Raw genomic sequence first — 10853 nt, forward strand, 5'->3', positions numbered from 1 at the left:
CCAGATGTCAAACTACATCTGCTACATCTCCAGGATCTAGAAGCAAACACCACTCACAAACACACACAAGCATTCACAATAAAGCATTGTAAAATCAGAGTGTAATGGAAAGCTAAAGATTTATATATATAAGAGCCACCAGTTACATTGTTCAGAAGTGGCCCACAAACCCACATTTCCTTATAAAACATACATGACATTTACCAAGCTTTACATCAAAGTTATAAAGTAATCAAAAGAGGCATATATAAGCTTTACAAAAGAAATGCTATCCGACTATCCACAAAAAGAATGCTCAAAGAAAAACAACATATCGACTGCAGCTCCTCAGATCAACTCCTCCAAGTTAACTATGTGCACCCGTCTCAGAGGATCACCTCCGTCGGGGTCCATACTAGGAAAGTCACAATCACCAACACCATCCTGTCCAAAATGATTCTCCCATTCAGGGAGACATCCACCTATAAAATCATCTAAAAAAAATATTTTCTGAGGGATAAGCTCCACTAAGCTCAGCAAATGAATAATAAATCATGCATGCAGATGCAACACATCATTATGAATCTATATGCTTGGATTCAGTTTTATTGCTCTAGTCCACCTAGAAACACAACTAAGTCTCTAGGTATATGCTACTTGCAATAACTCGGGCAGCAACCTCTGTCGCTTCTCTTTCTTACTTTGGTTGCAACCTCAATTACTGCGGATGGAACCTACACTGGGCTAGGAGCACTAACTCCCTCTCTTGGCAGACCCCGAGATAACCATGACAACCTATCCCGGATTCTATAATTCCTCGGCTTATAAGAGGCCACTGTTACCCAACACCTACACCCCTGTTGGTAAGGGCTGTAGCATGAGCGTATGTTTATCCTGACCACATGATCTACATGATAGTATAAGTTGAGTGGTGTCAACCGCATCCCATTCTATGGGCTACCATACTCCCCATGTCAAAGTATGAAGTATACAGTGCCCCCGTAGCCTATACTATGGCTCACTATACCATTCATTTCCAAGTCGACTACAACATCTAATCTAGCAGTTCAATCTCATGCATTTCATCATAATACAACATTTCAATCATAATCAATTCAATTCCACATTCATATCATAGATCTCATGATGCCATAGCAATTTAAAGAAAGAAATGTATTTTATTAACTTCATCATGTTCAACAGCATTTAGGGCAAGAATCCCTAAGGTCTGAACTACTAATTAGGTTTCAACCATTCAAAACCTAATGATTTCAATGAAATTTGATGGGAAAGGATAGCTTATAATGGGAGGTGGCCTAGCACAGCAAGAGAGTTGACTTTGAGCTTGGAAATAGCCCAACCTCCTTCCTCCCCATTAAATCCTTGAGTGGATTGAGCTCCCAATGTTCAGAAATGGTGGAGCAACTCAAGATAGGTGTAGAAATGGGAATGGGACAACAAGGTAAGCCTTCTTCTTTCTTCCTCCTCTCCTTCTGCCTTCTCCTTCCTTTCTTGTTCTCCACGGTCTCTCTCCTCACTAGGGTTAGGGAAATGAGAGAAATGAGGAGAGGCTGGGTTTCTACCTTGTTTAGCTAAGGATCTTAGGTATTGTTTGGTTAGGAGCTTGTTTAAGGTCCAAAATAGGTTTAAGACATGAAATTAGCCAAATAGGTCTTAGGTTTACGGTATTAGGGTTTAGTTAGGCCATATGGGCCACAAATAGTCTAAAATAACCAAGGGTTAAGCTCTAGGCCAAGGCAAGATAAAACTAAACTGAAATAACATCATTTTTACATTGGACGGATGATGCAGTGATAGATTGTATGCATCGTTCGCCGGTTTCCCAGGCATGAGCCGCCGGGTCAAAATATAGCAGACCCCTGCCCACTATTTTGGACATAACTTAGTCAATACATAACGAAATGATGCAATTCAAAATGCATTGTAAACTAGACTTAAAGGGATACATTTTTTATGAAGAAACTTTTGACTAAATCAAAAAGTAAGACCCTCAAAATTGGGTTCAAAGATGGCTATAGTGCATTGACAATAAACCAAAATTGAATTGACTCCGGATGGCATGTGATTTTCCTCCGGGGTGTAAGTATATGAAAGGAGGGCATGCAAGAGTATAAAAAATGTACATAAAATCTAAGACAATGGTCGAGAAACAATCATGCAAGATGGGCATACAACCAAGTACAAGATCTAAGTCTAAAGCTTACCTAGTCATGGTCTTCCTTCGGAACTCCGAAGGGCTGACCAAGCCACACTACCACACGCACACAGGTATCATAAGTACAATTGGGTCAAGGGTATAACATGTGCTCTTCATGGCAGTATCGTTCATCATGGGTCTCAATAAAATGTCTGCCCAGGCATTAAGCCATGGTCCAAGGGGGAATGTGTTGCACGCTATGTGTGCACGGGGCTAGGCCCTGTAGTAGGCACACCCTCACGGTCTGTAGCCATGGCCACATCATGCTGTGGGCGAGGCCGCAACACCGGTTCCAGCCAGCCCCAAAGCTAGCCACCCTATTGCAATTCTTTGCACACTTGGCTGCCACATCTGCTATCCTTAGAGAGGCTTCTAAATGCTCGATTATACAAAAATTGAAATATCTGTTCTGGCTGACATTGAAACGACATCCTTCCAATTGCATTGGAAAAGCCAATTGTTGAACAACATTTCTCATGTAGATTGCTACACCCAGTTCTTCCATTTAATCCTCCAAAAATATCGACGAACCTGCTGCGAGTATACGATCCTATGGTACCATAAATTTGGAGGCATCAAGCCTTCACCCAAGTCTGTTCAAGGCTGCCAAACACTGCATAACACTGAAATAAAGTGTCCCATGCTGCCACATAAGCCCTAGTGCTTTTGTATCACTGTCAACTTGCCATAATTGCCAAATCACTGTTTGAGCATACCGGCTCTTCCAACATGTTGTCTAACTGTACCAACCACTGTCTGACACATGTAAACTCTGCAAAATAATTCCATGACATATTTGGCACTGCCACATTACTCACAACACCGTGCCACTCAATAATACACTCCCAGCACTGTCACATCACCTGTGAACATTGTGCTATATATACACATGTCAAATCATCACTCAAGTACTGTGAGGGCACATCCATCATACCAGCCTATCAAGAATGCTGCCATATGTACTGCCAACTGACCCAGAATACTTCCTGAACTGTTTTGACCATAGTAGTTGCCTTGTATTCCCACTGTACACTGTCACTATTACTATCATTGTGTTGACAACAACAATGACAACCAATACACAGATACTATCATCTGCACTATGTGTTCAACAGACCTCATATTCACCATGCATAGTCATAATAAGTGAAATGGGTTCCATTATAAGATTGTGTGTTGTAAAAATTATGCTTTATTTGAATTGTTAAAGATTTAGTGCAGAAGTGCTTGGCGGCACTGATCTTCCAGGCCTCGTCTTTGAGGTATTAGTGCTATCAGTGCAAGGCTCAAAATTCTTGAATTGGAAATTGAATATTGTTTGGGGAATCTGATTAGCTTATTGTGAGAAAATATCCTTGTCTACCCTATACCTTCTGCTTGGAGGTGATTCATTTTGCTTGTGACCCTCATGTCTCTTTGGGGTTATGAGCACACACTATTTAAACACTAGGGCTGCGTTTGGTATGAATTATACATCGATAATGCATTCCAAGAAATCATACCAAACCAAACCTTAATTTCAAAAATGTCTATTATACGATTCTACATATTTTTAAAATATAGTTGTATAATTCATTCTCTTTAATCACGATTTAGAGTTGAGATCTTCTAGGGGCAGAATGCCTGAAACTCACAAATCATTGAGGTTGATAAGATGAGATGACAAAATTAGTGAGTCCAGATGTTTAAGATCATATGGGTGGAAGACTAAGACTGCGTTTAATATGATTTTTTGAAATGCACCATCGACCTAGAATGCATTCCAAAAACAGACTAGATTATCTATCGTGCTTGTTTGGAGGTTAAATCTCCCAATTTTTTTTCGGGGGGGGGGGGTGTGTTTGGAATTTCTAGGCAGAGAAGCTGTAATTTTATTTTTTTTATCGATTATATATGACCTCTTCTTTCAGGGCCTGGTACGACTAATGTTGTTTTGCTTGTTTTTGCTGCTTTTCATTTATCTGCCTTTGTTTGGAGGATGTGTCCACATGTTTAAAAGAACATCCATGAGAAGTTGGAAATTATTTGCTAAGAACTCTATTTACAATTTTTAATTATATGGTATATGTTTACCCAAAAACAAAAGATTATCTAATATAGTATATGGATCAAGTACTGAGGTTCTCATTTTGTAAGAGTTAATGAAATCCCACCTAAATGTTAGATATATATTGGCTGGATCTAAGCTTACTGGGCGTGTAACAACTTCGGATGTATTAAGGGCTTTAATTAAGAAGTTCTTTTCATTGCTGGGCAAAATATTAAGGTGGAAGGTGTTGGTCAAACAACGGTCTAGGGATCAAACCATGGTTCCGTAGGAAACCAATTATAAACCAATTAGGGTATTGCACACCCTGGGTTATCCCATGGTGTCCCATGGGTGCCCCATTTTGATTTTAGGGTGTCCCATGGTTTCCCATGGGAACCCTGGTGCATCCCTATTAGGGTTTCTCCTTCGCTATTGCGTCCCATAAAATTAATTATCACAATAGGGACGGAGAAATTCATCTGTGGTCCATCACATGGCAAGAGGGATCCATCCCATACTCGAATGCGCAGCGGAAATTAATTGATTTGAGTTTCTTCCGCATCCCATAAATATTATATTAATCAATGAACAAAAGGAATTAATAAAGAACTGCTAACCTGGTGAGCCTCAAGTGTTGCTCCTCCAATAGACAGTGGTTCTTTCTCCAGTGAGCGCTCCAAGCAAATAGATCTGAACCTCCAATGGTGATACCAAGGTTCTACACGCCAATCCCAGATGCCCTCAAACTCCTCAGCACATATCTAGGATTTCATCAACCCCAACTCTCAAACACAAGTGAGAGAAGCAAGAAGAAGAAGAGAGAGAAACCAAAAATGTAGGAGAGAGAGTGTCTGCTCCAAAAATGTGGAGAGCTTCATCTTCTGCATTTTATGGTCCCCTATTTATAATAATAGGGTTTAATTAAATCCTAGATAGATTTAATAGAGCCCTAGTGAGAGTCTGACTCTCTCTCTCTCAGTCTGGCAGTTCTGTTTAAACTCAAAGTGCTACACAGGTGAAGAAGCAGAATCTAATAGGGAAAGTATTAATTAGATTCTTTATTTAATTATTAATGGATAATTACAATTAGCACCAAATCCATTAATTAAATAAAGAGCCAATTAAATTAGCAAATTCTAAATAACTCCCTATATGATAACAATTTATCATATACAACCCCCCCACTAATCAACACCATCATTATGGAATCTAGGGCATGTACACATGTATTGCCAAACCCCAATCCATAGTACATGTCCATATAAGAGCGTCTGTGCATCCGATCGGGTCCCGTAAAACTCGATAAAACACTTTATTTGAAATAACTATAAATAATGTATCATTTTATGTAAAATAAATTTTGCAAAACCATTTCCAAAACTGTACTGGATCCAAATTCTGATCCGACCATGCACAGATAGTCTCTATCTTGGTGTTCCCCAATCGGGCAGTGGTGACCGTGTTGGATAACTCCTTCACTCACAAAGTGTTCACGCATTCCCAGAACACCGGCTTTGACTCGCTTGAGTCTCAGTCATTGATGAACCAAAGAATGCGATCACACTTTGCAGTGACAGGGTTCCCTCAGATACAGGGTGTCGGTGACACATGTCTATCCCTTCCTACATCTGGCAGTAATACATAAGGGAATTGACAAAGTAGATTCTTTGCCAATTCACACATCAAACATGTGAGCACTCGCATTCGTACCCTGACATCACATGTCTAGGCATACCCAATGCGACAACCTTATGATAAGGGTGCCCAGCCCAAACCCTAGTCGTGACTACCATTTTAAGTATAACTTACGGACACATAATGCTCAAAAAATTTGTATCACATGTGACAATATTAAACTAAAATGTATAAATGTTCAATACAAAGGTGAACCGGATTGAACTGGACCAAACCGGGTTTGATGGACACACACTTGTCCAACAATCTCCCACTTGTACATCAAAGCCAATTCCCCATACATTTTAAACCCATGCCCTCCATGTGTTTCTCAAACACTCCTGGTGACAAACCCTTTGTTATGGCATCAGACACATTTTTCAGTTGTGTCCACTTTGGAGATACTCACGTCACTCTGTTGGATAATCTCTCTGATGAGGTGATACTTCCACTGCACGTGCTTGTTCCTTTGATGAGCCCTAGGCTCCTTAGCTTGTGCAATGGCCCCTTTGTTGTCACATTACAGGGGAATAGGGCCCTTGACAAGATTAGGGACTACTCCAGAAATATTAGGAACTTCTTAACCCAAACACCTTATTAGCCGCATCACATGATGCAAGGTGTTCATAAAAATAGGGATCGGCTGTCAATTTCTATTTTGTACTCCTCTATACAATGGCACCTCCACTTATTAAACTCGTACTGACTCAAAATACCTACTGCATAGTAGACGTCCGGCCTCGTGCGCAATATAGCGTACATTAGACTTCCTACTGTTGAGGCATAGGGAATCCTCTTCATCTTTTCAATGTCCATCTGAGACTGAGGACATCGAGATCTGGAAAGACTGACTCCATGTCTGAAGGGAACACTTCCCCTCTTGGAGTTCCCCATACTAAATCTGGCCAGGACTTTGTCTATATAGGTAGCCTGTGATAAGCCTAGCATCCTTTTCTGGCGATCTCTTACGAGTTTGATCCCAAGGATATAGCTAGCTTCACCAAGGTCTTTCATAAAAAACGTTGTGGATAACCACTGTTTTACTGATGAAAGGAATCCTACATCGTTACCAATCAGCAATATGTCATCTACGTATAAAATAAGAAAACATACTGCCCTCCCACTGATCTTCTTGTAAACGCATGGTTCATCCATGTTTTAATCAAAACCAAATGATTTGATTGATTGATCAAACCTGATGTTCAAGCTCCTGGAAGCCTGCTTCAGCCCATAAATGGACCTTTGCAATTTGCACACCTTTCTTTCTTCCTCCAAGGAAGAGAACCCCTCTGGTTGTTCCATGTAGATTTCCTCTTGAAGGAACCCATTTAGAAATGCAATCGCACATTCATCTCCGCGGATCTCATAATCAAAGTGTCTTTGCGATAGCCAATAAAATCTCGATGGATTTCATCATCGCTACTGGTGAAAAGGTTTCCTCATAGTCTATACCCTCTTTCTGGGTATAACCCTTTGCCACCAGTCTCGCTTTGAATCTCTCGACCTTTCCATCTGCGCCCTTCTTCCTCATGAAGATCCATTTACATCCAATCGGCTTGACGCCAAGTGGTGGATCAACTAGAGTCCAGACCTTGTTGGAATGCATCGAATCGATTTCAGAGCACATTGCTTTCAGCCACCTAGTGGGATCAACATCCTTTAGAGCCTCAGAGTATGTCATCGGATCATCATCTGATTCAACCGATACCATGTGGAACTCTTCCACTATTTCCTCTTCGGTTAGAAGAGTTAGCCTGGTGGGTGGTCTAATAGTCCTCCCACTGCGTCGAGGTTCCTCAGGTGTTGGTATTTCAGCGGGTATGTCAGTTGGTCTCACTTCTGGAAGTGACGTTTCTGAGCCATCTGATAGCTCTTTTATGACTACTGGTTCGGACCTCTGGGTCATCATTTCTTCCTCCAAAAATGTGACATGTTTACTTACAATGACCTTTTGGTCAACTGGGTCATAGAAATAATAGCCTATCGTGCCTTTAGGGTAGCCTAAGAAATAGCATCTCAAAGTCCTAGATTCTAACTTGTCTGTCTGTTGCTTTCGCACATGTGCTATGCAACCCCATACCCTAAGGTGTTGAATACTGGGCTTTCGCCCTTTCCATAACTCAAAGGGTGTCTTGGCTACAGACTTAGATGGAACCCTATTCAAGATATATATCGTCGTCTCTAAAGCGTACCCCCAGAAAGAAAGAGGCAGCTCACTATAAGTGAGCATCGTCTTGACCATATCCAATAGGGTCCGATTGCGTCATTCGGATACACCATTTTGTTGTGGTGTGCCTGGATTAGTTAGCTGACTAACTATCCCTTGGGATATGAGATGTTCGTTAAACTCATCCGATAGATACTCCCCTCCACGATCTGATCGTAAGGACTTGACGCGTTTATTGAGCTGTCTTTCGACCTCGGCTTGAAATTCTTTAAATTTATCAAAGGCTTTCGATTTCCTACCCATCAAGTATATGTAACCATATCTAGAGTAATCATCGGTGAACGTGATAAAGTACTCATACCCATATCTTGCTTGTATGTTTATGGGTCCACACATGTCAGTGTGTATCAACTCCAACAGATCTGTGGCTCTAGCACCTTTATTGCTAAAGGATTTCTTGGTCATTTTGCTCTGAAGGCATGACTCACAGGTGGGGAATGGTTCCACCCTCAGACTCTCTAAGGGCCCATCCCTCACCAATCTACTGATTTGGTCCACATTAATGTGACCCAATCTTAGATGCCACAGATATGTTGAGTTCATCGAATCGCTTCGTTTCAAATCAACATTTGAAACAACATTCGTTCTAATAGGACAATCTAGAAAATACAAACCACTTTGCATATATCCGGATGCCACAAAGGAATTATTAAAACGAATAATCAATTTAGAATTAAAGGAAAAACTATATCCGTCCAAAACAAGTTTTTAAACTGAAATTATCTTCCTCTTGAAAGAGGGTACATAATAGCAATCCTTCAAAACTAAACTAGCAGAACTAAAATTTAAAATAAAAGTTCCCACAGTCAATGCCATGGTCTCAGCTCCAGTGCCCATCCGAAGACGCACTTCATTTCTTTCCAGGTTCCTTGTCTCCTTGAACCCCTGCAAATCATTGCAAATGTGAACAGTGGATCCACTATCCACCAACCAAGAATTAGTTGGTTCAAAAGACAAATTAGACTCATAAAAAACGTGAACATCACATGTACCTTCTTTAGCAGCCTCTGTTTCATCGGGCTTCTTGTCTTTCAAAGTTGTCAGGTAAGCACGACAGTTTCTTTTCCAGTGACCCTCCTTCTTGCAATAGAAGCACTTGCCTTTGCCTTTATTGCCAGACTTCCCACCCTTGGCTTTCAGGGTCTTGCCCTTACTTCCCTTTTTCTTCTTCTTCCCATTTGAAGAAGGCTTTGTCTCAGTTGCATTGACCTCAGCCTTGTCCTTTTTCAAGGACGCTTCAGCCTCTACCAGTGCATTAGCAAGCTCGGTGAGCTCCATCTCCTTCTCGGACATCTTGTAGGACATCCTAAAAGGTGCGTAGGCAGAAGTGAGTGACGCTAAGATCGCATCAATCTTGTATCGCAGGCTGAAATCAGTCCCCATGGATTCCAGTTTTTCAAACAGATTGATCATTTTCATTACATGATCCATCACTGGAGTCCCCTGAGACATCTTGGAGTTATGGATTTGACTCACCGCATCAGAATGTGCGTGTGTCAACTGCATGTTGAACAATTTAGCAAGCTTATCCATTTTACCCCCAACAGTGCATATATCCTTGACTGAGTCTACAACTGATTTTTCCAACGATCCTAGGATATAGAGTGATGCCTTGGAATCCCTCATGTGGAACCCTTGCATCTCTTCATTTGCCTCAAAATCGTTCGGGTCGGGTTGATGAGGAACTTGTTCATCTAGAACTGTGTACAGTCCTTCAGCAGTCAGGAGCAACTTAATGCTCCGGTACCAATCGACATAGTTTGTACCATTAAGTTTGTATTCGCTAATGAGTGTTAACAGGTTAGAATTAACGGCAGCCATCGTATATTAATCTACACATGCACAAGTAAATAACCACATGCTAATTAATGACCATTGAAAATAATAAATTGAGCACACACACATCAATGGTCTTTCATGATTTGGGTTTCCCTCATAATCCAAAAGATGAATTGGATACCTACAACCCTTGCATGCATAACTTACCCTGTTGGGAGTCATTATACACACCATGGTAGTGTGGACTAAGCTGTCCGCCTCATGGGCTTCCAATATTTTTGGCCACCTGGGTGTCATGTCCAGATCCTGTCGGCTGACATACACCCAAGTCATGTACTTACCTATTGCATTAGTTAGAATCATGGAATCATGAAAGATGGCCCACTGTCGCAGTGCCCTCTCACTATCCATACCCTAACGTATCTAGATGGAGGTAAATATAGATAAATGCGTGACAGAGGTCCTGGCAATGTCCTATCGGCTTATGCGGGGTCATGTCACACATTTTCTACATTTATCTTTAATAGGAGGCCATGGACATGTCTACCGATTAAGACTAGTCCATATCATACATGTATTGTGAATAAAGAGGGATTAATTAACTCTCACATACATGGATAGATTTAAACAACATAATTAATCAACATTAATTAAAAGTGATTATGGGATGGCGGCATTTTTATCAGAAGCAATTAAAGAACCCTCCCAATAAAAATAAAACTAATAACTTTGGGTGCATTTTTCATGCCATGGATGCCACGCCTCGATCATCTCCTTCGCCCAATCACGTCTTCAAAGTAGGTGACTTGCATCTCCATAAGCTTTGAGCGCCACATGTGGATCACCATCTACATGCCCTGGGAGTTCTAACTCCTCTAAAATTACAATGGAAACCTAGAAAAATTCTATACACTTTCCTTTCCATAATAATAAAAAACCCCGCATGG

The sequence above is a fragment of the Telopea speciosissima genome, chromosome 8 (genome assembly GCF_018873765.1).
Source record: "Telopea speciosissima isolate NSW1024214 ecotype Mountain lineage chromosome 8, Tspe_v1, whole genome shotgun sequence".
Classification (NCBI taxonomy): Eukaryota; Viridiplantae; Streptophyta; class Magnoliopsida; order Proteales; family Proteaceae; genus Telopea; species Telopea speciosissima.